Source organism: Lygodium microphyllum, chromosome 28 (genome assembly GCF_053477565.2).
Source record: "Lygodium microphyllum isolate KBCC chromosome 28, Lygodium_microphyllum_v1.1.10, whole genome shotgun sequence".
In the NCBI taxonomy this organism is placed as follows: domain Eukaryota; kingdom Viridiplantae; phylum Streptophyta; class Polypodiopsida; order Schizaeales; family Lygodiaceae; genus Lygodium; species Lygodium microphyllum.
The window spans coordinates 62,441,437-62,467,488 of NC_141162.1; positions in this window are offsets into that span (position 1 = coordinate 62,441,437).

A 26,052-nucleotide genomic window follows, 5' to 3' on the forward strand; every position below is an offset into this window, starting at 1 on the left:
CCACGCTCCTGGGCATATCCAGGAGATCCCTGAACATCCGGTGTACCGACGGGGGTACCCTCTCCCGGAGTGCCACACAAAGGGGTGCCGCCAGAGGGTGTGCCACCAAAAGGAGTGCCACCAGAGGGGGTGCCACCAAAAGGAGTGCCACCAAAAGGCGTGACATCTGCCGACGGCTGCGCAAAAGCCGGAGTAACTGGAGTGGACGTCCCCACAGGTGTGACAAATCCTGGCGGTGACCGAGCTCCAGTTGAACGACGAGACGGAGACACCGCGTCCGTGTCTCCACAGCAGCACCCCCCTGATCCTCCTGCAGTCGCAGTCCCTCCCTCTGGCCCAAGTCGCGAGCATCGAGATCGTCTACTCGAAGCTGAAGCATCTGATCGCGCCGAAGCTGATCTAGCAGAGCGTCCTGACGAAGAACGAGACAGCTCCTGATCTGCTATCTCTCTGAATCTCGCGAGCTGATCTGGAGACATACGTGCCATCATCTCCTGAAACTCCTCATCGCTCATCCCTCGACTCATCCTGAAAATGTCGATACCTGCACAGATAAAAAATAATGTTAGAATAATCAATTTAAACTATACAAAGCACATTAATAAAATCATTTTTGAAAAATCCCTCTTAAAATGCATATCTTATCTACCTTTATGGAAGATCTAAACAACGAATTGAGTAATACAATTCTCCAAGAATGAAGTATTCTATGGTCCCATGTTAATCTCCTGACACAACTTTGCATACACTGGAAGGTCGATAGACATGTCACCACAAAACAACGAGTCTGTCTCGTTCTCAAAAAATTCTACGACTTCTGTATTTCCATCATTGTTAGCCGATGCAGGCTCCAAGCTTGCGGTGGCCTCCACCCCTTGTAATTTCGATCCCTCTATTTGCATATTTTCTTCATCTATGCCTGGAACATCGCTTTGATCGTATACTCTCGCACCTCGAGGAGTTGAAGGTATAATATACCACCATCGAGGTTGTCGGGGATTTGGATAGAAGATTACCTCTTCACAAACACTTACAAACCGTCTTCAAACCATTGTGACATAAACCATGTCGTATTACAATTAGCAAGCAAATGCCTAGTTGCACCTGTTCACAATGGGCCGGCAACACAAAGGTGTCGCGCAAATCCATCCATTTTTTTTCAGAATCTATTTCGAGAAATCCAGATGGACCTCGTCGAACTGTTGCGCCAGCTCCTCCAAGTACCACTTTGAACCATTGCACGTCGAATATTATCATGGAGAAGCTACGGTAATCCACCGTAATAATACTTTGCAAATTTCCAAAATACTCCATCTCATCCACAACCGTGTTCGGATCCGTTGCTCGTCGTCGGCTCTCTTGCTCAAACCTTGCCATGACACCACAGTCCATTGTGGAGCGCATTTTGTCAATACGCTCCACCCGAAAATGCCGTCCGTGCGACCACGCTGCACTATATATTTTGTACTGCACATTGAAACACTCAAATTAGATGTAGCAAGCAAATTTAGATACAACACATTCTAAACCCCTCATTACCTTTGGACTACATCCCCTCGAGAACTCCCACTCCTCCATTGAGACCTCTGTCCCTTCGCTGGATGCTGCGGTCAAGGCTCCATGCAACCATCGTGTTGATATAAACCGCGGCATCTCCTCCATGCCTTCGGGATATCGAATCGGTCGGTGACGCGTACTGCGTCGGAATTCGGCTCGTGCTTCCTCTCGATCTTGCCTTGCAATCTGGTACTTGGCGAGCCCCGTCTCCATGGAGGCATGGTGCAACATACAAAAGCGATTCACCTTCTCTTCCATTGAGGCATCCATTCTTTTTTCTACCCCATTTCCAACCACCACATCTCCAGTCAGCCTGTCATCGTCCTTCAGCGTCCATAGCATTTCATTGTCTGGTTCCACCGTTGGTAGCCATTGTGAGATATGCACTAACGCCTCTGACACCAACCAACCTTCCGCCATGCTACCTTCCGGACGAGCTCGTTGTCGCACAAAGCCTTTCAGGGTTTTCATGAAGCGCTCCAGGAAGAACATCCATCGCGTATGGACAGGTCCAGCAATTTCCACTTCATCCACAAGATGCACAAGAAGGTGAACTTGTATCGTGAGCATGCTAGTGGGCAGGTATTTCTCAAAGAGACAGACCGTCTCAACTGCTCCCCGCCTTGCGGATTCAATAGAGGACGTCTTAATCTCTTTCTGTGAGATCCATTGCACCAAAGTCGACAGCTTATAAATGGCCCCGCGAATTTCTGGAGTTAGGTATCCCGCGATCGCGATCGGTAGGACAAACTGCCAAAAATGAGAAAGCATTAAGAATAATGGTCACTTTTCAAATTTCAAAATGTCCACGCTAATTAAAATCCATTCTGTTCACAAACCTGACATATCTTATGCCAATCATGGGATTTTAGCCCAGAAATCTGGTCATCTTTAGAAAATGCGGACCTGAGAGAACGCATCATACCCGTCGGAGTGCGGATAGACTTGATTACTTGCTTCACAATGCGCTCTTCTTTGGTAGACAAAACCCAGGGAGCGCGAGGAAGCTGCACTCCCCCTTCAGCCCTCGACTGCGGCCAGAGCGCCTCCATCTTACCTACCTCCTTTAAATCCATTCGTGCTTCTATAGTGTCTCTCTTTCTTGTGATGTGGTCCCATAGCAAGCTGCCCACATTTTTGAAAATATGCATGGGATCCAACAAGTGGTTGACCTGTAAGTGGGTCCAATATGGCAACTCGTAGAAAACTGAGAACCGCCGCATTCCATTTGGATGTGAATCCGGGTTTACCATTTTCAGCTCGTACCAGCTTGCAGCGTTCATACGTGCTGGAGGTCGTCCAAGAAAACCTTCCCTGAGTTCATGATCCTCCGGCAAGAAAGCGGCGTGTCCTTGGTATACCATCTTCTTCATGGTTCGTGACCTTCGGGAGTCTAACTGTGGCCCACACAATGGACATGCATGATAACCTGAGGTAACGAGACCTGCAAGGCGATCCATGACCTAGTGAATACTTGATTGAATGAAATAAAATATAGATATTACCGGCGAGAACAAAGGTCTGCTCACCTGAGCACTCTCCCAATCCCGGAAAGTCATGCATCGTCCACATGAGAATGGCTCGAATGTTGGCTGACCGCCGACCATCGCGCCTGCTCATATCTTGCACCGTGATCCCCTCCTCCCACAAAATCTTAAGCTCATCGACTAATGGACGAAGATACACGTCCATATTTTTTACTTTGTAGCGGCCCGGGACGAGCAAGCTAAGGATGAGATGTCATTTCTTCGTAAAAAGCCATGGAGGAATGTTGTAGTTGACAAGCACTATAGGCCACACACTGTAAGAAGTCGAGCGCAGACCGAATGGGTTCACACCATCCATGGCGAGACCGAGCCGAAGATTCCTTGGCTCTCGCGCAAAGCATGGGAAGGTAGAGTCAATGTGGCTCCATGCGCGCGAATCTGCTGATATTCATTGAACTCCATCCGTGGACCTATTCTGCACATGCCACGTTGTCAAGCTTGCCATGGCAGACGTGCGAAACATGTGGTTTATGCGGGGGATGAGCGGAAAGTGTCTGAGGACTTTTTGAGGGATGGTTTGCCCTTGCAAGTCCTGTCGATACCTGTGAGCACCACACTTTGGGCATGTCTCCATATTCTCGTATTCATCTCGAAACAATATGCAGTCGTTGATACATGCATGGATGTTATTGTAGTCCATGCCAAGCTTCCGTAAAACATGTCGCGCATCATCACGAGACTCAGGCATGGTGTTTGCAGGTGGCAATATATGATATTTCAATAACCTGAAAAAATCATAAAACACCTTGAAAAATCTATCCATGTTTGCAATAATACTGTTTAAAAAAAAAAACAATGAAGTCTGTGTGCGAGGTACCTGAGTAACTCAGTCACACTCGTATCGCTCCAACCGTATTTTGCTTGCACACTTAAGAGTGCAAGCAATGTCTTCAACCGAGATACTCGGCAGCCATCATATAATGGTATGGATGCTTCCTCTCTGAGCGGGTCAGATGTCTCAACATCCATGGGAATCAATGCATCGATCATTGCCTCCATCTCAGGCTCCAAGATTGTAGGCAAGTCGGGAAGGTTGTCTGTCTCCTCTGGCATTGACGGTATAGATGGGCCTTGCGAGTGGTCGATTGGCTCCTGCAATCCATCCATCGCACGTCCACGAACTCTTCTAATTGGCCGCAAAGGGTGCACTCCCCCTTGGGTCGAGACATCACCCCCCTGGATACAAAATTTACCAACAAGACCCAATCTTATTGTGTATGGTTTTCAATTAGCTTGAGAGTACAATGCATGAAAAATGCTAACTTCAAATTACCGTTTGCTGAAAGTCTGCAATCGCCTGATCAATGATCTCAGATTGAAACTCGCCAAATCGTCGTACGTGTTCTATAGACAATCGGCGTTTTCGTCTAATTGCCAACTTGCATTGAGAGCAAGGACATGGGACACGCTGATTAAGATACGACTCGCGGTCTTGAACAATAGGACCTTCTTTGTTTGCCATCTTATCTACATTACAGCAAACAAGGCTTAAATGGATAGCTTTATGGAGATGTACGTCAAGTTGCAAGTTGACCATAAACCTTGCATTGTATATAGTAGTCGAGAGATTTTCCAATGTTATATCTCGGCCTTGTATCATGCTCAACGATTTGTTGGTCCCGGTAGATAATTTTTTGTTATATCTCGGCTTTGAGTATAAGTAATCCATTTTAAAATTAATGCACGCCATCTATGAAATTTTATAACTATAGTAATAAAATTTATTTCAAACAATTCTACTCATAGTCATAAGACCTGAGAGAAATTATCCTATACTCAATTTAAGGGTTTCTTTTTCTATAACAATAATTTTGGGTTCATTTTGATGAAGTACGTGGCCGTATGCAAAGCACATTGCATACCATTATCAATACGTATATTATCTTAAATTTTCTTCCCTTCCCTCTCCCTCTCTTTCTCTCCCTCTCCCTCTCTTCCTCTCTTTCTCTCACCCTCACCCTCACCCTCTCCCTCTCGTTCTCTTTCTCTCCCTCTCTCATTTCCTCCCTCCCCCTCCCTCTCCCTCTCCCTCTCCCTCTCCCTCCCTCATTTCCTTCCCCTCCCCCTCCCTCTCCCTCTTCCTCTCCCTCTCCCTCTCTTTCTCTTTTTTTCCCTCTCCCTCTCTATCTCTCTTTCTCTCTCATTTCCTAAACAAGCAAAAAATAAAGTGATTTAAACATCCTCCAAGCAAAAGGGAGAGAGAGAGAGATACAATGCACTCTCCCTCTCTTTCTCTTTCTATCCCTCTCTCATTTCCTTTCCCTTCCTCTCCCTCTCACTCTCTTTCTCTCTCATTTCCTCTCCTAAACAAGTAAAAAATAAAGTGATTCAAACATTAAACAAGCAAAAGGGAGAGGGAGGGAGAGAAAGAATGCACTCTCCCTCCTTCTCCCTCTCTTTCTCTTTCTCTCCCTCTCCTATTTCCTCCCCCTCCCTCTCCCTCTCCCTCTATTTCTCTTTCTCTTTCTTTCCCTCTCCCTCTCCCTCTCTCTTACTCTCTCGTTTCCTCTCCTAAACAAGCAAAGAAGAAAGTAATTTAAACATTAAACAAGCAAAAGGGAGAGAGAGAATGCACTCTCCCTCTCCCTCTCCTTCTCTTTCATTTCCTCTCCTAAACAAACAAAAGAGAACGATTTAAACCTTCAACAAGTAAAAGAAAGAGAGAGGGAGACTCACCAATGAGATATGGCGAGCGTGGGCGGCTTCTCTTTGCAACGAGGGCTCCTCCTCTCCTTCACGAACAACGACGGTGGTGGTGGCGGCGGCGGCGGCGGCGGCAAGTCTCTTCCTCCTCTTCTCCCACAAAGCCTTGGCTCTCTCCCTCGCTCTCTCCCTCGCTCTCGCTCTCAAAAGGTGAAGAAAACAAAATGAAAACGGCGCTCTGGTTTCGGCCGCGCTTTTTTTCCCTGCGGCGTCGCAATTGGCGTCGCTATATGCGTCGCAAATAGCGACGCCAATTGCGACGCATATAGCGACGCCTATAGCGACGCCGACATCCGCCGTCCCTAATCGGCGTCGCTATTGCCCCATTCCCTTGTAGTGTATGAATGCAAATATATAATTAAGGATGGCAAATCATGGCTTTTGCCATGGGGAAGATTGGGCCCAATCGTGCGTTTTTCTCTTGTCTTTCTAAATCTATTCAGTTATTCCTCTTATGTATTAAAATGTTGTTTGTATTTAATAGTTGAGATGTTAGATTTGTTAGATTTTTTCAACTAAGTTCTTTGTTTATGATTGAGATTTGATTTGCTAGATTTGCCACATGTTTCGCTTCGCAACATGTTGTCCTTATTCTGTTGACAATGCATACACTTCATAATAAAATCCTTAATATCTCTCCACATTGCTTTCTAATAAAAACTTTTATTGAGCTTATCATACGTTTCAAAAACTCCAAAATATCTAGCGAAAGGTAAAGAATGAACTCCTCTATAATTTTTTGCTTAAAAGAAGAAGTAGAGGGAATACCAATCTTGCCAATAAGCCATATTGGCCATTTTTAAGCTAATAATGTGAGTTTTTCTCCATAAGACATTGCTATAATTTCTGAAAAACATGGCTGAGCTCATCATCCAAAAGATATGCCTCCTATGATTCCTCAATCCAATCACTACATAGCTCAGTCATAGCTTAAACTTCACATACCATCATTCTAGAAAGAGAATCATCTACCACATTGTCTTTGCTTCTCATATGAGTGATGCCAAAATCATAATTTTGCAAAGTAGCTACCCACCTATGTTGTTTAAGAGTGAGACTTGACTGAGTGAAAAAATACTTTAGGACCCTGTGATCACTTTAAACTCTAAATCACTACCATACAAGTTGATCTCTTCATAATAGACATTCATAGTAACTTCCTTATCCATAAACTTGTGACTTTCAAATGTAATAACTTTATGCTCATGTGACAAAACAACCCCTATGCCACAGCCACCACTGACATCACATTGTATGGTAAATTCCCTTGAGAGATCTAGGTATAGTAGAACAAGAGCAAAAGTAAGGAGTTCCTTTAATTAGTTGAAGCTACTATATCTACACAACTGTATCCCAAAAGAAAGATTCATTCTTCAACTTGTCAGTCAAAGGAGCTAATATAGCTGCATAATGATTAATGAATCTACAATAGAATGATGATAGACCAATAAATTCTCTAAGTGAAGTAATGGTGGTAGGTGTTGGCTAATCTCTAATATACTACACCTTCTTAGGATCGACTTATATCCCTTTCTTACTAAAATTATGGCCCAAGTACGTCATCTCAATCTGCATAAAAGAACACTTTTTTCTCCTTTAACAAAGAGTGTATGATACCTCAATACATCAAAAAAACATTTCTCATATCTGCCAAATGATCCTATAGTGTCTTGGTGTAAATGGTCCAATATCTATACTTCATTGTGGTTTTGTTTAAATCCCTATAATCAATACACATCCTAAAGGATCAACCTTCTTTCTTCACGAACAAGACTAGAGAAGCATATGATGAAGAACTACTCTCAATGAACCTCATCTCTAGAAGCTCCTTGGTTATCTCGTCTACTTCTTCACACTCATATTTAGACAATGTGTGGCTTTGAATTTGGCTCGAAATCTATAGGGTGATCCATTGATCTCTTAGGATTGAATGAAGTAGGCATTTCAAACAAATCCCTATACTCCTCAAGAAGAGCTTTTCAAAGCTAGATTATCAACTAAATTCCTGGACTAATCTTCAACCTCTTTATTCAAGTGCAAAATAAAAATCTCAGAGCACCTTTGGTACTCATTCTTGAGTTGTTCAATGGTGATAAGCTAAAAATCATATCTATAGGAGTCCCTGTAAATGGATAGGTTTCCCATCAATGGGAAACTCCATATATAAATATGAGAAATCCATAGTAATCTTTCCTAAGGTCATCAATCAAACACATCCAAGTACAATATCTATGGGTCCCATTTCCAAGGTAATCAAGTTTACATTTCCTTCATAATTTTCAACTAACTATAAGGAAACCTATGAGCATATTTGAGTGCTAATTTTTTCTTCACCATTTGCTACTTAAACTCTTATGGGATGCTATAAATCAATGGGAAGACAATTCAACCTATCTACAACTAGCTTATTCACAAAACAATGTGTACTATCTATCAAGATAAACACATCCTTCCTATGAATGGTACCCTTTATAAAGAATGTATTAAGGATAATTAAACCTCTCCAAGTATCCATAGAGATGAAAAAGCTAGTAGTAGCATGTGTCTCATCAAGAATCCCTCCTAGATAAAAAGAAATACTACTATCTAGATCAAAAGGAAAAGTGTCAACAGTATCATAAAATTGTTCTTGCCCAACTTCCTCCTCAACATCCTCATTTTTAATGGTAGTCATAAATGCATTCACCTCATCATTATCATTCCTTGAACCTTCAAAGGCTAACATACAATGAACCTTGGCTTTTGCATTCTTATGTACATACTTTGTTGCATGATCAGCTATATACTTCTCTCCATATTTGAAACATAATCTTTTTTCTCTCCTTTCTTTGTATAGGTCCATACGAATAGACTTTGGATTAATATTAGCTCAACTAGTTCTAAACTTGTTATCCCCTTGTTTAAAATCTAATCTTAGACTATTTCATGTCTTGAAATTGCCTTGAGGTCTTGAAGCATTGAATAATCAATAAGTTGGCACTCTAAAGCTGCCACTTTAGTGAATGATCGTTGCCATAAACATTACCAATTTGTCCCTATTTTAAAACAATCCTTGCATGTTGGTTGAAATGTAGACTCTCTTCTATACTTCCTTCCATATTGTTCAACAAGCTCAATGGCTTTGAAAAGAGGGGTGGAGTTTTGCACCATAAAATCAAATGATAAAGAAGGTTCTAAACCATACATGTACTTGTGGAGTTTCATCACTTATACTCTCTACATACATGGTGAGATTCATCATGTATGTAGAAGGTTCTAAAACATACATGTACTTCTGGAGCTTCATCACTTATACTCTCTACATACATGGTGAGGTTGAGGAATTGGTTTGTATAATCTCATGTACTTAGGCCTCTTTGCTCTAATCCATAGAATCTTTGTACCAATTTCTCTTTTTCAAGAGGAGAAACAAAGACCTCAACCATAAGTGTCTTGAATGTATCTCAAGTCTCTACTAGTATGTTCTCCTTCTTAATGTATCTCCACCAAGTATGTGCAAACCATTCCAAATGTAATGAGGCAAAATTACTCTCATATCATCAATCCTAGTGAATATATCAAAATAGAACTTTAATTTTGAAATCCATTCCTCTAGGTTGGATGGTAAAGATACTTTTGCAAAATCATTTTATCTTTCAATTCCCTCTTATGAAAAGATTGATGTCCCAAAATGGGTTGATCATGTTTCAACCCATTAGATTAGGGATTGGCACTATTCATCACCCAAATAGTCATTATTCCTTTTTTGTGAAATCTCTCCTATTTCATATTAACTATTTGGAATGCCTCTTTGTCCAATAATACTTGACTCTAACCATTAATTTTAGGTGGTTGAAGTGGGATTGATGGATCACTCTTTGATTGTGCTTTCTCTCTAGCATCCTTGGCTCCCATTTGCATTTGCATCCGTTGACCTCTACACACATGCTTGTCCACACAATCAACAAAATGGCATGGTACCGATAGAGTTTGAAGTTTGAAGATCCATTATACATGCCATTATTGAAGGGAAGAAAAAAAACAATGAAGGACAAGAAGATCTCTATTATAAACTTCATGGAAGCTTGACAATATATTAAAGAAAGGGGAAAGAGAAACCTCTATTTGAAAAGTAACCACAGTTTATTCTTCTCCTAAGTCCAGTTAACCTTTATTTTAATAAGTTACCTTCAAAATAGCATGTAATGGATGCAGGTCTACCATTTTAGCGACGGTTTGGCTAAATCTCTCCAAGATCTTTGTCAAAGACTCAAGATTAGTTTATGCTCCAAGTATAACTAATTTCCATGTGGCTCTTGTATCTACTATCAAGGATTAAATGGTGAAATTTTGGAGAAAATATGTCTGAAAATGAGAAAATTAAATGGATCAAAAGCCTAAGCTCCGATACCACTTGTCAAGGAGAGAGCTGAGAGATGAGAGAAGGAAGAGTAGTGTGGAGAGAAAAGAGCAACAAGGAGAGAGAAAGAATAGAAAGTTAGGAAAGAAGAGAGAGAAGCCTTGGAAGCTGTGAATAAGGAGGTATGTTGGGAGACAATAATTGTATTATTGTCAAAGATGTGAAAATTTACATGTCTCACCCCTTTTATATCTATGTCATTATGATAATATACTATTAACAATTCTACACTAAAATATATATTCTTCCTAGGTTCTTACTTTATCACTAACAAAATGGAAGTGAGGGAACTAAAGCTGAAAAGATAAATTCTTATGACTACAATGACTTCAATAATATTTTTGTTGACCCAGTTAAGTTACTATGCTGGCATGGCTCATCTCTACAAGGTGTAGTGCTTGAAAGGTACTGGCTTCTTGTAATATAACATTGAGGATTCAATTTGGTACATTTCTTTCTACCTAAGTTCATGCCAACTTTAATTGCCAAGTTTTATTTTAACCTTGGATTTTTTTAAATCAAGTTTGATGAATGCCAAATAATTAAGAGATGTAAGTTGGAGAGGGTGGGTCTTAAATTGATGAAGCTGAAGTATCAAAAGAGGCCCATATTGATCTCTCTTGGATCTTCCAATGTACTCCATATTCAAATATAATTTCCAAGAAAATAGGTTTCAAGAAGTTCTAAGTGCAAGGAGTCACTGAATTCAATGTCAATTCACACTTGGGTAGCAATCGCAAGACATTGAAGTATATGTTGAATTGTGAAATCAAGGCATTAGCATCGTTGCCTTGCCCATTTTGCATGAAAACAAACAATTGTTTCGAGACTGAGGATAATGTTGCATGGAATAGAGGAGCATTGGCCTACAATAGAAATGCACCATCAATGAGGTCACATCCTGATAGAAATTAGAAAGTCATATTCCCAATTAACATTGAAATTTTCCATTTTTGCACTTTTCTTTGCCTCAATAAAGCCTCCCTCTAAATGCAAAACTATGACTATAAGTTAACATAAGCAATTATAACCCAACAAGTATCAATCAAACACATCAAAACATTCTAAAACAAACAAAAACCACAATCATGAGCTAATGAAAGGTATTTAACTCATCAAAACTCATCCCAAAGCTCTCAAAATCAATCACAAAACAGCCAAAATCCACATAATCATGCATCAAATAAGCAATAAAGATCCAACAATCAACAAAAAAGCATAAAAAATCACTCATTTCAAGCATGTGGCAAATAGAGAATGAATACAAAAGGTAAACATGCAACATATATCTCCAAAAGTAACATGCGAAAAAACTCAAGGGAAGTTTAATGCGGGCAAAAGCTTTAGTAGTCCCAAATGTATTCACAAATCAGCCCCCTAAAAATGCCATATAGATACCTAAATATATCTTTTAATGTATTGTTATCTTTTGCATTAAAAATGGGCATGAATGCAACTCCTAAATGTATTCAATGGGTGCTATCCTATGCCAAAATGTAGAACATATTTCCTAGCTCATATCAAGTAGTATTGGTCCTTTTAATATTGTTTCCTTCAAGAAATAGATTAGCTATTTCACTACATTCTAGGCTCGATAAGTTCATCACATAGAGATAATTTTAGAAAGCATACACATTACCACCACAACTCTAAGAATAATCTTTGTCTTCATTATGTTATAATCATTGATAGGGATTTATGTTTACCTACCGTGTACTCTATCTAAGTTTAGATAAATTCACCAAAGATTGTAGAAGTTTGAAACATGTAAATATGCTAAAACCATTTTTTCATATAATGAATATAGACATCAATGTATCCAAATATTGTGATGTGGCAATCTCTAGATAATGAAAAGTCAAAGTCAATGGCAATGGAAGCTCAAGGGTTATAATACTAAAGGGTTATAATACTAAAGGAGGGATCAAAAGACATTATAGTTTCATTGCACAAGGAAAGCACGTAAGGAAAATAAATTATTAAGGAAACTCATCTCCTAAATGTCTCCTATCATGGAAATCATGTTTATGACTTTAGGTACTATAAGGCTCTCTTCTAGTAAAGAATAAACAAGGAAGCAATATGACATTAAACAAAGATCATGCATTCATAATATTGATGATCATAAAACATAAAGAGAAGAAGAACCAAGAGTCTTTATCCATATCTTCTACATATAAATTGTGAGAGATAGTATTATGATAATACTTGAAAATATCAATGGAATCCTACTTGTAGAATATAAAGTAGGATCCCTATGGATAATATTATTAAAATGAAAAGGGTGAGATTACAAAATAATATCTCCATAAACAAAGTACCATTCATTGCTACGACTTGTGGATGACTCACAAGGTTACATTTTCTTATATGTGTTACGTATAATTTCAAAACTAGCTAGTTTAATCTAATCTTATTCTTCAAAATACTAACATTGAAATCTCATGCTTTATCTAAAGCTCCATTTATTTCCTTATTCTATATGCTATTATTAATCATATAATTTGAAAAAACTAGAACTCCTTTACATATTCAAATCTAATAATGTTTGGTGGTTAGCATGTCAATAATTTTGATTGATATATGGGTATAGACTCTAGATATACATGATTGATTAGACAAACATTTTATTCAAATTGTCAATGTGTAATTGGAATATTGAGCACATGCATAGAATTTTCATTCATTGAATTGTGATAAATATTCTTAAATAGATCAAGTATGGTTAAAGTGAGGATGTATCGTGCTAGTTATATATAAAGAAAAAAGACTAAGTTGATGCAATATTATTGAAGTAATACTAATAGGGAGAGGTAATGAGTCCATGTTTATCACACACACACACACACACACACATGCACGCACGCACGCACACATGCACAAGCACACGCATGCGCACACGCACGCACGCGCGCACACGCACACGCACACGCACACGCACACGCACACGCACACGCACACGCACACGCACACACACGCACACACACAGAGCCTCTCTCATCTTTGAGGTGTTACAATCATATGTACTCATATATTAACTATGGGTGCTTGTAATCACAATGTTGATTTCTAGTAGCAAGGATTTGACCCCTAGAACTAGCAACTGAGGTGAGAAACTTATATAGTCAAGGTGATTACACATTTGGCTTCCTTTTTAAGCTGAATAGTTAGGTACTCCTCCTTGGATGATGCATGATAGATAGGTCTTGGATCAAAGATTTCCCAAATGTGTTTTTACCCCCACAAGTATGCTAATCTATTTTTTTGATTCAAAGACTAATAGTCAAGGTGATTGCTAGTCCTAGTTGAGGTGACAATGGCAAATCTTCCACCAAAAACAATGTTTAACCACCTACTATGCATAATACTGATACATAGTCCTCAAGTTATAAAAAACATTGTCTTTACCCCCAAATGTGTATTTAGCTAAGACCAATGGATTTAGGAGTACCAATTGAGGTGATGTGTGCATGGACTTGAGCTAATCATTTTTACTCATAAATGAAGGTCCTAAACAATGCATCAACTCGGGTGCTATTAATGTGCATGGCCTTATTGCTCATATATTGGTAATGATATTTTCCAATAAAAATAATTAATTCAATGATATTTTTAAATAAACATTGTATTAATTAATTTTATGCCAAATACAATTTAGGTGATGATGATCACAATCAAAATAGTGGCATTGGCTATGTTCAATAACATTGGTGCTTAGACCACTAACATTTCCTACTCTCTTAATATTATGCACAATTCTTTCATGTGAAAATTTAAAAATGATGTATCTTTATGCACAAAATTAGCAATTGAAGTGATAAAGAGACACAATCAAGATTATGTCAAATTCCCTCAAATTTTTATTACATAAACTCATTAATTATCCAAATGAATGTTGCCATTAGGAAACCCAACTCTATGCATGTGCATTTGATATAAAGACATTTTTGTACCACATTGATGCTCAAAAAAGGCATTAAAGATATCATGAAATGATACTCAAATTTTGTTTGCCTCTACTTATACATCAAATGCTTCAATTCTTGTAAGCAACTAAAGCAATGTATGTATTCATCATATTCCTAGATTAACAAAAGATTGGAGATGAGTATTTCTAATGTTTTGAATGAGTTCTTTTGATGGCTAATAAAAGAAAAGAGAATTTATGATATCCTAATTTTTATTCATTTATCCATCAAACTGGTTTTATTATAATAGTCTTCCTATCTAGTGAGTTTCAAAGTACAATATATTCCTTTGATTGAGGAGAAAATGGATCAATCCTTACAAGTTTTTCAACCTCCTATTCTACCAAAATGGATATCCTAAACTAGCCATATATGTTTCAAATAAGTCATGCCTTTCCTAATCGAGGAGCAAATAGCTCAATCTTTTCAAGCACTTATGACCTCCTATTCTTACATGTGGTGAGAGATAGGACTCCATCTTGGTTATATTAACAACCAAAAAAAATTTGGGCTTACTGTAATAGATGGACTCTTATTCCTTCAAGAATTTCCATTTTCTAAATGTTTTGAGTCTACCTCTTGTATCATCAACCTATATTCTAGCTTTAAACCATTTATGGCTCTTCACTCAATGCCAATGAGTGGAACAAAGCATAATATTCAAAGTTTGTAGAGTAATGCCAAATACATTTTGAGAAAAACATAAAAAACCATTATTCTAGATGAAATCATGCTACCTAGAGTAGAAACTAACCCCTTGCTTTCAATAAAATAAGGTGCACTTGAGCTTAAGTAGGTCTTCTACTTGTATACATGGAGTTAGTTGATTAAAATATCTTAATGAGAATTCCAAAACCAAGATATTTAACTTTAAATGGTTATCCAAATGCCTCCAAATTGGGCTCTCAAAGTTCCCAAGTCAAGTCCCAATGGCTCCTTAAGCCAAAACACCTATCTAACTTAGACATAAAGCTCAATAATGAGAATAGCACATCTTTTGAGATGTAGAAAACAAGAATGATTGTTGCAAGAGAATATCAAATCCTTGGCTTCATGAGAAATCTTGATTCCTCATGCTCCTCACTCTAAGCAAGAGCTCCCTTGAATGCCTCTGTCACACTAGTTATTTTTAAGAGAGAAAAAATGGTGGGGTGAGAGGTAGCAATTGTGGAGTCTTAAGAGGGAGAGAGAATCACACAAGAGAATGTTCAAGATACAACAAGTGGTGCCCTTATTCTTCATTATCGTCACTTATACATTAGAGAAGCACACAAGAGAGTTTTATGGTAGGGCAACAGGTAGAAGCCATGGAGCCTCAAGAGGGTTGAGAGAGAGAGAGAAGCACTCAAGATTATGGTTGGATACAATGAATAGTACCCTTGTTCTTTGTTATCTCCACTTATATATAAGTATATAGTGTGTGCTTATACAATAGGTGCTTGTCAAACTATTTACCATTGGCATTTATTGAAAACATCAACCACACTAGATCAAGCTATCTCTCAACTAGCTACCTCACATTCCATATCTATTAAAACAACCATGCATTCTCTCTCCATGTACAAGAAAGTAATAATAGAATATGTGTAGCGAATGCACCTACTTACCTAGTTTATTGTAGTCAAAGCTTCAAGGTCTATAAATGGATCCATGATTCAGATAATAATCTGTTATTTTCTTCTACTCCATTATATCTAATCTAGAAATTCTCCAACAAAGAGAGAAAATGTAGAAAATAAGAAGAAAAATCACCATGTGGAGAAGAGCTTCTCTACTCATTTCCTCACTCTCTCTCACATGCACTCTCACTCAATCTCCACCTCACACTCTATCTCTAACCCTCCAAGCTATGAAAGAAGAAGGGGAAGAAGAGAAGGAAATAAATAAGATAGAAAAGCTTTAATCTCTAAGTCCCTTGCTCACACTCTTAATCTCACTCACTCATTCTCCCTCACCCTCAATAATGTCTATAAGAGAATGAGATAGAAATAAGGATAATAATTACTTTCAAAGTCACACACATAAGGAGGTCTTCCATTTACTTGTTGGTTTTCATACATTATGATTAAAGTGAATAGAAAGCTGCATGCTCACAATCTTGATATCCATTGTGAATCATCTAACATAACTATTGTGATGCCAGGAGGCATATTCCATGGTGGATTCCGTGTCATGATGGATTTCGTGAGGTTTTGTGGTGGATTTTATAAAATTTTATTACCGGGACTCATACACAAAGTGGATTCTTTGTGCGAGAAGTCGATGGGAATGCCTATCCTTTTCGGGTGTTTTGTTAATTTTGTGTGTACATGGGTGATTCCATAGCGGGTGATTTTACAAAATACATATTTAAATTAATAAATATTTATGAGTTTAGAGTGCGCACTCGTAATAAATTAAGGTTAGAATTGATTTCTAACCAATTTATTTATGTAGTTGAAGACTACTAGGTATTCACTTTTGTCGGTTTAATTGTATTGTTTTTCTAATAATTGTGAATGCTTCACTTGATGTGTAGAGCTAGCAGCGGTGGCAGTGGGAAGCATTGGAGGATAGCGTGTATTCAAATTATCGTCAAATTTTGATGGTCGTGTATCTTAGGCATGGCACCTATATTTTGACGTGCTTATTTATCTAAGCACTTGATATTTATTTATTATTTTTGTATGCGCATGGGCGCATGATTTAAATATTTGTATTGGACATTGTATTTGGATACCCCCTGACTTCTTGGGCGCCCATCAGCTTTAATTCTTTATTGGCACAAAAGCAAACTCAAAAGCTAAAGCGTGCTATTTTGTAATTTGGGCTATTATTTGAGCTTGAAGATGAGTAATATATAAAATACATGCTTTGTGGAGCACTCACACAAGGTGTGGGGGGAGATTGCACCTAATTGGTCTCTTGTTCATGTCGTGCAAGCTTTCTTCATTGATTTGTGTGCAAAAAGTAGAGTTCTTTTGTTCTTGGGGACCTTCTGACGCTCACTACGCGCCCAAACGGCGACCGATCTATGCTCCATTGGTATCAGAGCAAAGCTGAGATCGAGAGCTTCAATCACTTACCATCTTGCACGAAGGCAGAGCTCCTTGAACGATCGAGCTCTACAGTCAATTTTGTCGCAAACGTTCGATACCAGCGTGTTCCTGGAGGTCAAGAACCCCCTTCTGCACTCTCTGATTGCGAAGGACTAGCCTCTGTAGGCGAAGGACCGGCGGTAAAGCTTCCATATCAAGTCATTTTGTTACAGAGAAGAAAGAAGAGAAGTTTTAAAAACAATTAAAGTGTTAAAGCTTAAGACTTAAGATTAAAAAATCTTAAAGCCTTTCCAATTCACGATTTGTGGCCGCGGTATGCTCTCGCTAGAATCAACGGCGGAAAAAATGGCCCTCCTCCTAAAAAACAAAATCGGCGATAGACAATCTTCATTAAGCTTAGTCACTTAAGCTTTAAGACATAAGTTTCCCAAGTTTTGCAAGTCCACAAAGGTCACTTAAGTCATCTCCAACAACTCTCATAGCGTCAGTTCATACACAGAAGCACAGAATCACTGTATTACTCTCTTGTAGACCCTGTTCACACTTGCAGACTTGCTGAACCAGTTTCAGCAAGAACAGAAGTTCATACGTAGTTCATACGCAGTTTCTACACAACATTATTCTCTTGGACGACGGTTGTGACAACAAATTCCGCATACGTAAAAGGCAAAGGCTACAAAAGCCAAACAAAATATACAAGTCTTGTATACCTGCCTTGGAGCTACGCTCATCCCGCTAATAAGATTTTGAGAGTGTGAGGTCTTTTGGATTTTGCAGGATGACTGAACAAAACATGGACGATTTTATGGTTAAAGGTGATCTACCCGAATCAACGATGGAGCAAAAGTTGGCTTTGATTATGATGCAGCTTGAAGAAGAACGAAGAGCCCGATAAGCTTTGCAAGTTCAATTGGCCAATTTGCAATGATCTACCACCGACCAAGATGGAACGCAACCCAAAGATCTTATACGATGTACTATCGATGCGACACTTGAAGCCCAATCCATTCGCAAAGAAAAAAGATAAGTAAAAGAAACTTCAAATTTCGTACTTTCAATGGATCACACAATGGAAAGACTGTACTTGCTTTTATTAGTCAATTTGATGATTACTTCCATGAAGAAACATATGCTGAGAAAGACAAAATTAAATGTGTCACTAACCATTTAGTTGATCGAGCATCCTTATGGTGGATTGTGGTTCGTAAGAGCGTTGATTGTCCCACTACATGGGAGACTTTCCAAAAGAAATTTTTGCAAAATTTCCTTCCTCCTCAATTCCATGAAAAAGCCATTAAGCAATGGGATCTTCTACAACAAAGGGATCGCGAACCTATTTCCCAATACACTGAACGTTTCTTGAATGCCCTACTGCAACTACGCATGCTCAAAGATCTACCTGAAGCAACTCATAGACGCAAGTTTATGTCTGGCCTACTTGGACATTTCTATGCTGAAGTCAATATGTTCAAGCCAACAACCCTTGAAGATGCAATTTCCTTGGCCCATGACATTGAAGACAAGATTCGCAGAAGAGACAAGCAACCACAACAATTTCCAACTAATGGTAACTATGGTTTCAAACAATTCAATTCAAATTTTTGAACATTCAATCAAAGTCGTTTTCTTTCATCTTCATTCCGTAAGTCTTGGACACGACCACGTTCCTTGCCATCAAACACCAATCCAAACCCTAAGCCATCCTCACAGATAAATCCCAACATTCCTTAACTTCCTGCCATTACCAATAATGTATCTAAAGCCAAACCCATAGTTTGTTACAAATGCCATCAACCTGGACATCTAGCAACCAATTGCCAAACCAAAAAGCCACCTGTCCATATCAATTATCTAGGAGCCATCAAAGAAGAAGAACATGAGGAAATGTTGGACTTTACGAAAGATGATGACGACATTGGTACTACTTCGGATACTTTGCTAGGTATGCCAACTTCCCATTCTTTGTTAACAATGAAATGTTTTGTGCATGGTAAAGAAAAGACTATTTTACATGATGATGGGAGCACACATGATTTTATTTCTGCAAAGTTAGTCAAAGAATTGAATTTACAAACAGTTTCTACAAATTATCGCATCAAGGTTGCATTCCTAGGAACAAGATATAATGGAACGCAAGAGGTGCATAATTTAGAAATTAAAATTGGTGAATGTACTGAACGAAGAAATTTCCTAGTTGTACCTTTGCAGTCTAGTGACATAATCTTAGGAATGCCTTGGCGTCATCAATACAACCCTGACATAGATTATTCTACCCATTCAATTAAAATTTATTTTCAAGGAAAACAAATCACATTGCATGGTATGCATGCTTCCAATAATTTTCCACTGCTTACTCATACTCAAGCTAAATGTGCATTACGTAAAAGTAGCAAATCTTATTTAATATGGATAAATGAACTTCAAGCTAAAGAAACACAGATGCATCCTAGGCACACACATTTTCTTGCCCAATTTCAAGATTGTTTTGTTGCTGATTTACCACCTGGATTACCACCTTCACGTCTTGAAGATCACAAAATAGATTTAACTCCTGGAATACAACCACCATGTAAAGCACCATATAGACATAACCAAATTTAATAGAAAGAAATTAAAAATCAAATAGAAGAATTGCTTAACAGAGCATTAATTAGACCCAGTAGTTCTCCATTTGGTACACCTATTTTATTAGTGAAGAAGAAAAATAATACTTATCGCATGTGCATTGATTATCGTGACCTAAATAAAATTACAGTTAAGAATAGATATCCAATTCCTAGGGTAGATGATCTTATGGATAAGCTATAAGGATCTGCCATATTCAGTAAGATAAATCTTAAATCTGGTTATCATCAAGTAAGATTGGATAAATCTGATATAGCATTTAGAACACAATTTGGACACTATGAATTTCTAGTTATGCCTTTCGGTTTAACCAATGCATCAGCCACATTTAGTCGTATGATGAATCGCATATTTTTGAAACATCAGCATTGTGTCATAGTATTCTTTGATGATATATTAGTATTCAGTAAAAATGAGAATGAGCATTATGAACATTTGTATTTAGTTTTTAAGTTGTTAAAAGACAATCAATTATATGCTAATCCAAAAAAGAGTGAAATTTTCCAAATAGAACTTGAATATCTAGGGCATATTATTTCATCAGAAGGTATTAAAGTCGACCCTAAAAATATAGAAGCAATTTTAAATTGGCCCATATCCAAAAATGTGCATGAGTTACGTTCTTTTCTAGGTCTTGCTAGTTTTTACAGAAAGTTTGTGAGGAATTTCTCATTACTTGCATTACCTTTGACTAAACTTTTAAAGAAAGGTATTGTGTATAACTGTTTTGACAATCAACAAAAATCCTTTGATTTATTGAAACATGCTTTAACTCATGCTCCTGTATTACAACTACTTGACTTTAATAGACCATTCTTTTTAGTAGTTACTGATGCTAGTGGATCTAGAATAGGAGCCGTTCTTATGCAAGATAATCATCCCATAGCCTACTCTAGTTGTAAACTCAAACCATCTGAACTTAAATATTCTACATATGATAAAGAATTGCTAGCTGTAGTACAAGCCTTACGTCAATGGAAACATTATTTAATGGGATCTGAATTTATAATCAAAACTGACCAACAAAGCATTAGACATCTCCTTAGTCAACCATAAATCTCTGACCGACACATTAAATGGGCCGCTTTTATTCAAAGTTTTCATCCCCTTATACAATATCAACCAGGAAAAGAGAATGTTGTAGCTGACGCTTTGAGTAGAAGATCGACAATTCATAATATTTATGTGATATCATTTGATTCCCTTATCCCTATGAAAGATACTTATCATCAAGATCTTACTTTTCAAGCTAATTGGAATAAATTAGTTGCAAATAATTGGATTCCTATTGATTCACTGTCTTATAATAACAGATTCATGTTTTATGAAAAAAGATTATGTGTGACAGTTCCATTTCGATCATTTATTTTGCATGAGATTCATTGTCCTCCATATCAAGGTCATAGAGGTATTATATCTACTTTGCGTACATTGACTGAAGATTTTTATTGGCCACATATGGACAGTGATGTATCTAACTTCGTATCTGAATGTTTAGTTTGTCAATGAGTTAAAAGACACCATGGTAAACAATATGGTTTACTAATGCCATTATCTATTCCATCACGGCCATGGGAACAGATTTCAATGGATTTTATTACTGGTTTACCTAACACTAAAGCTAACCATGATATGATTTGGACTCTTCTAGTTACGTTTAGCAAACAAGCATATTTTATTCCATGCAAGAAAACTTTAACTGCATCTCAAGCTGCTTAATTGTTTTTGAAAACTATTTTTACTAATCATGGTTTACCAAAAGTTATTATTTCTGATCGTGATTCTAGATTTTGTAATAATTTTTGGATTACTTTGTTTGCTAACTTAGGAACAAAGATTGATTTTTCATTTGCATTTTATCCTGAAACAAACGGTCAAACAGAAGCTACTAACAGTACTATTTTAGATCTTTTGTATGCTTACACCATTTCAAAACCACACACATGGGATACACATCTACATTTACTTCAGTTTGCATATAATAATACACCACATACAGCTACAAAGAAAGCACCATTTGAAATTATTTATGAATATAGATTGCCTACACCTGTTGCATCATTATCAAACAAAATTCAAACTGCTGATGATATTGCTAGCATGCATGCCACTATCTTTGATGAAGTTAAAGATATGATTGCCAAAGCCCAACAATCATATACAAAACAAGCAAATAAGAAAAGACAGGCTATGAATTTTAAAGTTGATGATTATGTTTGGTTACGATTAGAAAAACGAATATTACAAAGTGTAGATAAAAACCTAGTAGTGAAGTTAGCACCTAAATTTTATGGACCATTCAAGATCATACACAAAATCAATGACAATGCATTTAAACTAGAACTACCACAACATTGGAAAATCCACAACACCTTCCATATCAGTTTATTACGACCCTTTAAAGGCCAATAACATGTACACCCTGTCTATGAAAACCCTCCTTTGCTAGATAATGAAACCGAAATCCTTGAGCCTGAACTATTATAGATACAGACTTTTTGACGACTAGAATTAGGCGTAGATATTCTATATATTTGGTCAAATTTAAAAACCATCCTGTTGAAGAGGCCCAATGGATGCACGCCAGAGACTTGAATGCTTTCCCCACTTTGTTAGCTCAACATTGAGCTAATAGCAATTGAGGACAATTGCTATCCCACCCCGGGGGTATGATGCCAGGAGGCATATTCCACGGTGGATTCCGTGTCACAGTGGATTCCGTGAGGTTTTGCGGTGGATTTCGTAAAATTTTATTACCAAGGTGGATTCCGTGTCACGGTGGATTCCATGAGGTTTTGCGATGAATTCCGTAAAATTTTATTATCGGGGTTCATACACAAAGTGGATTCTTTGTGCGAGAATTGGATGGGGATGCCTATCCTTTTCGGGCGTTTTGTTAATTTTGTGTGTACATGGGTGATTCCATAGTGGGTGATTCCACAAAATACATATTTAAATTAATAAACATTTATGAGTTTAGAGTGTGCACTCGTAATAAATTAAGGTTAGGATTGATTTCTAACCAATTTATTTATGTAGCTAAAGACTGCTAGGTATTCACTTTTGCCGGTTTAATTGTATTATTTTTCTATCAATTGTGAATGCTTTAGTTTATGTGTAGAGCTAGCAGCGGTGGTAGTGGGAAGCATTGGAGGATAGCGTGTATTCAAATTATAGCCGAATTTTGATAGGCGTGTATCTTAGGCATGGCACCTATATTTTGACGCGCTTATTTATCTAAGAGCTTGATATTTATTTATTATTTTTGTATGGGTATGGGCGCATGATTTAAATATTTGTATTGGACATTGTATTTGGGTACCGCCTGACTTCTTGGGCACCCATTCACTTTAATTCTTTATTGGCACAAAAGCAAACTCAAAAGCTAAAGCGTGCTATTTTGTAATTTGGGCCATTATTTGAGCTTGAAGATGAATAATATATGAAATACATGCTTTGTGGAGCGCTCACACAAGGCATAGGGGGAGATTGCACCCAATTGGTCTCTTGTTCATGTCATGCAAGCTTTCTTCATTGATTTGTGTGCAGAAACTAGAGTTCTTTTGTTATTGGGGACCTTCTGACGCTCACTACGCGCGCATATGGCGACCGATCTGTGCACCATATTGAGAGACATAAGTCAACCCTCTCATGTAATTTTATAAAAATACTAATTTTTATAGAACTATAGTTAATTGTTGGTAGTGTAATTTGCAGCCGTACATGTGGGTAGTGCGTAATACTATGTATTGAAATCTTAAGAATAATCATTTTGAAAGTTAAATCTAGCACTTTTATTTGCATAAATTTTAGTTGACTTGACTTGCCTTTTGTACCCTTCTTTGCTCCTTAAGGTTAATACTACCCCTCTCCTAGATGAGTGGCAATCTCTTAGCACTCATCACATTAAAGATAGCATGTTGTAGCATGCATAGTAGACATGGAAATATTGGGAGAATTATGAGGTAGTCCTTAGAGGATTTAAAGTTTTTGTCATTGCTAATGAAGATGAACAATGCTTCTTAGTACTTGATAAGTGGTAGTTGAAGTTGTTATTATTGATAAGGCTTATAGAGGTTGGATTTTAGTTGAAGTTCTTAGATGAAGCAAGGAAATTGGTTACAAAAGATGGAAAAAAATGTTGTTGATAAGGATAAGGGTTTCCAATGGAGACACCAATAATAGAATTCAAAAAAATATGAGTCTAAGCTAAATAGTCCATGAAGGAGAAGTCTCTAATGGATCAATTTTAAGTGATATAAAAAGTGATTAGTCTCTTTCTTAAGCACATTTTCCACCTTTCTTTCGTGGTTGATTTGTTGAAACTAAGGTGAATCAAATATGGCATGTCCTACACTTGATGGGCTCTTGATGTCCTACCCAAAAGCAAGTTGAGCTCCCTACATGTATCCTACCCTTGATGGGTCCTAAGTGAATGTAATGAACTTTGGGAAGAAATTTTAGGGGGTTATTAGCTAGGGCCACTAAATATTAATAGCTCGAGGGCCCCTAAGTGCGATGTTGTGCTTATAGGTACATATTTTTGTTTTTTATTTTTAAAACTAAATATCATACCATAAAACTACAATTTCAACCTCACATAGATTGAAATTTGAAGTAAAGAGATTGTAAAGGGGAGTGAAAATAGCCTCAAAATGGTTGCTACACTCGAGTGCATATAATGAAATTGAGCCAAGATGATTGAACCACAATGCCTTCATATTGATGAAAATGTTGTTGAGTAAAAGCTATAGTTATTGATAAAGACTTATATTCTTATTATAGCAAATTGCAACTTCTGTTTAGCAAGTTACTAGCTATTTGTAGCATGCCTAATGTCAGCACAATTTAGTAGTCAATCAAGATATCCTTCTAGACAACACCATCCAAAAATCCCTAGGAATATTGTAGACTTTACTCGGGTAAGTTACTCATGAATATATGTGTGCATCACATGGGTTCAAAATAAGGCATTTTTAAAATATCATTTTTATACATTTTCTACATATAGAAGGGTATAACATAAAGGGGTTATTTACAGATTGAATAGAAAAGGATTATGTTTTATTCAAGAAAAATTCATGGATAAGGATATTTATAAATAGTCCTTGAATGCACGTGATGTAGAGGATATACATATACTAACTTCCTCGAGAGACTTTATTACCCAACATCGCTTGAGTCTACCTTTTAGAGGAAGGTTTGCCCAATTCTCATGAGGATCGGTCTGAATTCAAAGTCCCTAAATCAATACTATGATCACCTAACTATTCATCTAGCATTGGTCACCCCAAACCAAACCAAACCAAACCAAACCAAACTAGACATGTGTCACACGGTTCAAAGAGAGTGAGAAACAAGGGGAAGCTGATATGTCAACCTCTTTCTCCATAAGGAAAAGTCTCACTCCAATCTCCTAAAAAAACATGAGGTTGCATTCTATAGAGTTTCCTCTTAAGGTCATTGTTCACTTCTTCCTAAAATATCCCAAGTCTAGCCCTTTAAAATAAAACTCTTAGTTTATCAAGACTAACAATCCATAGGATGGACCCATTTCATATTCTTCCCTCTTTCTTTCCTTGATGGTGATTTTTAGTTAGTTAATTAACCTAACATATTTATGTTAGATATGCAAAGATAGCTTCCTTAATTAACCACCGTTAGACATTGATTCCTTCACATAAAGTATGACACAAACATGAAGACAATATGAAACACTCATCTTAGTAAAAATAATAACTATTTATTTCAATTAAGAAAAAATTCTTTATTTAAATAATTAAATCTCTCCAAAATAGGACTCTTTCAAAGTTATTTCCACCAAATTCCCACCTTAGCTAGCATTAGGGCTGTCAAGGAAACCATCTAATGCTCAAAGGGGATTAGACAACTCTTTGATGTGCAAGTGATTTATAGATAGAATCCCTTGACACCCTTACCATATCCTAGCTAACTACAATTCCTATGGAGAGACCTCTCACTCATAGAGCCCGTTGTCCTAGCATTTGGAGTGGCAAATATAGCCCTTCAACAAAGGCTCCTACAACTACCTTGCGAGAGGCACAATGCATGTTTGAATTTTAACCTGATTTTTAAATACAAGTCCTAAAGATTAGGTACAAACACAAATAAGATTTTTAATGCATCATCCCCTTATGCACAAATAGTCTTTGTATGCAGCTTAAAACAATTGGGATTTATCCTAGACAATATCC